Below are 5,071 nucleotides of genomic sequence, written 5' to 3'. Positions count from 1 at the left end.
GATCTGGCGCCCTCTTCTGGAGTGTCTGAAGACAGCTACAGTGTACTTACATATAATAAATAAATAAATCTTAAAAAAAAAAAAGAAACCCTTATAATAAAGGTGTTATGTCAAGAAGACAACTCATATGTAGACAACACCACTGGTTTAGTGCAGTCTCTCAGAGAATAACACCAATGCTGTGATATTATATCACAGGATACATTACATCACTTAGTGTACAATTGAATAGATAGGTATTAGACAAGAATATACACGCCTTCATTTAAAAAATATTTTATTGCTGAAAATGCTAAGAAGAAGATGGGTCAGCAGGGAGTCAGATTCTTTGCTGATGGAGTGTTTAGCCAATGCTAATGGGGCTGACCAATATATAAGCATGGTTGTTGAGGGTTGGGGCAACAGATAACTTCTAACAACAACAATGAGGTTTGCTACATTAACTGAAACCTTTTTATCGTAAACGGCTTCTGTGTATGTCACTTGTAATGCTGAGTAGCATTCAACACTCAGTGGGATTTCTTTCAAAATTGGAGTTAATCCTCTCAGGTGTGTCTTCTGTTCTAGCACTCCAGATTAGGATACATGTGAAGTGAGCTACTGTTTTAGCAACACTTCACCATCTTTAACAGATTATGTCTCCCGAAGATACTTTCATTGCTTATTCCTCAAAGAGAACTCGGTGTCTAGAAGTCTTTGATGGTGTGGTGGCAGCTACTTGTTTTCCTCTCCCATTTCTATCTCTTCTGCCTTTTCTATCCCATCTACAGTTGCTTTTTCCACTGAAGACATAGATTCCTCAAGGGTGTCCATGAGAGTTTGGAATCAGCATATTTTTAAGGTCAGGTTATCCTTAACTATTTTGAATCAGAGAGAAGTCACCCATGTTCTTAATGACATTTAGAATGGTGGATCACTTCCAGAAGCTCCACAATTTGCCTTGGCCAGATTCATCACAGAAATCCGTATTTATTCAGATAGAGCCTTATAAAGTTCATTTCTTAAGTAGTAAGACAGAAAAGTCAAAATGACTCCTTGACTCAGGACTACAGACTGGGTCTTCTGTTAGCAGACACAAAAATGAGATTAATCTCACTGTACAGTTCCATCAGAGCTCTTGGCTGAGCAGGCACAGTTTCAACAAACAACAGTATTGTCTTTAAAAAATTTTTTTAATTAATTATTATTATTAATTTATTCATAAATGTGTGCAAAGGGATTTGATCATATTCACCTCCATTGCTCCAACTCCTCCACAACTCCCCAAGAGCTCCCATCCAAGTTTGTGTCCGGTTTTCATTTTTGTTTATAACTCACTGAGTTCATTATTACTCTCAGTATGTGCACAGATGTTGTTTCATTCACTGAAGAATGGGCACACTATCATGGGACACATCTATAAAGGAAACTGAGTTCCTCACTGTCACAGGTATCAACTGACAATAGCACCTACAGTCGTACATATGGGTCCTTGTGTGCCCCTGCTTCATCCATGCTGGAATGTTGATACACCTACCAAGGCAAAAGCACAATACTACAGGTCTTCCTCTACTGCTCTCAAAGGAGTGGAAGGTTGCCATTTTGGCTAGAATGCTCTACTAGGCGCTCTGAGGATTCACCTCTGTCCTGCTCTGCTGTGTTGCACATATCTACAGCCATGCCAGACTTTTGGATGTGAATGTTAATCATTCAAATTCAAGACTTCCCCAGGGAGGCCAGAAGAGAGTGACACCCAGGGCCCTGTGGTTCATTTCACAACACTAAAATGAGTGAATAAGAGATAGAGAGAGATGGGAAAGAGAAGTACTTTTGGATATATGTAAGAGAAAGTGAAGCCAAGCGGCTTGTGCACTGTGGAGAGAGGTAGAACTGGAGTTGCAATGGTGGTGAAGAATAGGCCTATATGAGAAGCCTTCTCAACCACCTTGAGTCATGGTGATGTTCAGGCCTGGGTTGTCACAGAGGGTCATATCTGAGTCAGTGGTTCTGGTGCAGCTGATGTCTGTGTTGATGTCTATGGCTCAAGTTACCACCAAAGGCCATTTGGATGTCAGCAGTATGGACTACCACCTGAGACCATGTGGATATCTGAAATGGCCCTGGCCCTCACCACCCACCACACTCAGGAGAACTTGCCAGCTCCTTACCAGGCTGTGTCACTTGGCACTCAGGAGAGTGGCCCATATTTTGCCTGGACATCAATCACAGTAGATGCATCTGGCAAGGAACCTGGTCCCACTCCTTGATGGTCCCACACCTATCCTCAGCAGCACAGCTGGCTCTGGTGGTGTGAGTGCTGAAAAGCTGGTGGGCTGACCAACTCAGCTTCCACTCAGCCTCAGATCCAGGACTCTTAGTTGGCTTACCCCAACATCTGCAAATTGCTATCCACTGCATCTGTGAATTGCTAGAGCAAGTGAAGGGGCTGGTCCTACAGATCCAAAGCTACAGGATCTCCATGACACAGGGCAACAATAGAATATCCGAGAGGAGTCCCTGTGAGGATCCAAGATTAATATTGTATCAGAAGTTAGAGGTCAATCTGACCAATGACTCATAACGATGGACATTTGCAAGTAAACGTGTTTGGACAAAAGGGTATATTGTGGAGCATACTAAAACTTTCAAGCTGAAATTTTATTTTTTTTTTCCTTTGGGGAGGGAGGTTAAAAGGCTGAAGGGCAGATATGAAGGGACAGAGAGCTGAGTGGAATTGGAGTGCATGATGTAGAATTCACAAAGAATGAATAAAAGGTTAAAACAAACAAACAAACCAGCAACTTCAAGTCCTCATGCTTACATACCAAGTACTCTTGTCTGCTGAGTAATATCTTCATCCCAGTATAATTTGGTTAAAATGTTTTTAACTGAGATAGAATTCCATCACTTCTACTATCTCTTTCCTCCTTCAAACATCTGCTATGTACCCCCATTCTCCAAATGATATCCTTTTTTTCTTGACTGCCCTATGCACCACAACAATTAATAATATTTGGAAGGTTTACAATGCTGCGAGACTTACAGAAATATGACAAAGAGACAGAATGCAAGTTTGTGTTCTGGGGCGGGGTGGGGGGATGGTGTCAGTGAGCTTGGGCAGCATCATCACTACAAACTTTCAAAGTTTTTTTTTTTCCCCTCAGACTCTCTGAGAAGCACAATAAAATAAAAGGCTTTCTTACAGATGGATGTAGTTGTACCCCACACAACAATGTTGCAGTCAAGATAAACTGCACACTAGGCAAAGCCAGTTCTAAGGCCGCATGGCTCACATTGGCCGCAGCACATCATTAGACCATTTTCTCTCATGCTTGATTTGATTGCGTAGAGTCTTGTTCAGCAAAACATTGGCAATGTTCCTTGAAAGAAACCGTACAGAATGACTGACCGCCCTGAAGTGAAATTGCAAGTAATTAAGGACCATGAAGTTGGACAATCAGTGAAATTGAGGCAAGGAACAGGAAAACATGATAGAAATGATTTTGAGGTAGAGAAAATAAAGGGGACGAACACAGATTGAGTGAGAACGGAGACTGTGGGAGCTCATAGCATCCTAATGTTCTTCCATAATCACTGTCGTAGGGATATTTATAGTTACTGAGTATTCTTAGGACAAATTACATTTACTCAGTATTACACTATGCCCAGAATATACCCAGTATTTTACATATATTACTATATCCAACACATTCTATAATCCCGTATGACTTGTGTTCATTCCTTTGGCTTTGTACCCTCATTGCCTCTGTTGATTGGTTTGAATATTTATGCCTTTAGATTTCCTCATTTGTATGCGTAATATAGCCTATAAATGTGATGTTTCATGTTCATATTATAATTTTAAAGAAGTTATATGATTCAAATGTGAATAGTAATTTAAAAATTTCAAAGTAGAAGATATTCTTAGTTTATTAGTTTCATATTGCTTTGTACTATCTCCTGAGATGCTGTTTGAGGCAGTTCTGCAAGATCAAACTAGATGGTCTTTGTTTTTTGGGATTGGTAATGGTGCCTAGTTTTATGTATCTTCTGACAATGTGAATCATTATTTATTGGGGTACATATGTTAACATATATTGTAGTTTGCTTCCTAATTGGATGTTTTTTACATGTGTATTTCTCTTTTGTTTTATCTCGCTGTCACCTCCTGTAGCCTGGCAGGACTCCCAGTGGAAGGATAAGGACAGCAAACCACCCTCAGAACCTTCAAGCCAAAATGTGTCCTGCCTAAATGATGTGCAGGGCAAACATAAAGCAGAGACAGAGAGAATGACCCACCAATGACTGAATCAAATTCAGAACCATCTCATGGGCAAGAACCACGCTCTGACATTATTATTGATATTCTGTTATGTTTGCAGACAGAAGCTTAGCATAACTGTCCTCTGAGAGGCTTAGCAGCCAGTGAAAACAGACGTAGAGACCCATAGCCAAGTATTAGACAGAGCTCAGGGAGTCTTGTGAAAGAGTTGAGGGAACGATTGAGGGGGCTGAAGAGGGTAGAGACTCCACAGGAAGACTAATAGAGTCAACCCAAACACCAACCAGAGAGCAAATAGGGGCTGGACCTAGGCCTCTTGCACATGTGTTGCAGATGATCAGCTTGGTCAGCATGCCTGTCCCCCAACAATTGGAGCAGGGTCTGTTACTGAATCTGTTGCCTGCCTATGGATCCTAACTGGGCTGCCTTGTCTGGCCTCAGTGGGAGAGGATATAGTCCTGTAGTCACTTGATGTGCCAGGGTGAGGTGATAGCCAGACAACCTCACTATTCTCAGAGGAGAAGGGGGGAGTATGGGAGGGAGATGTAGAGGGGGTCTGAGAAGAGGGGCTTGATATTGGAATGTAAAGTGAATAAGTAAAGTAACAAAACAACAACAGAAACTACAAAAAAAAAAAAACCTTGTTATTTTGTGTTGTTTTTCCATGGTTTCCTTCATAGTCCTTTTAAAATTTTGCTTCAATCTTGCATTTAAATATGGCTAAGAATAAAATAAGAGGTGAGTGTTGACTAAGTAGATGAATTTTGTTTTTGGCTAAGCTATATAAATATATTAACTAAATGACAAAAT

The sequence above is a fragment of the Mus caroli genome, chromosome 5 (assembly GCF_900094665.2).
Source record: "Mus caroli chromosome 5, CAROLI_EIJ_v1.1, whole genome shotgun sequence".
NCBI lineage: Eukaryota > Metazoa > Chordata > Mammalia > Rodentia > Muridae > Mus > Mus caroli.
The sequence above is the reverse complement of the archived record's forward strand: the minus strand, read 5'-3'. Positions refer to the sequence as shown.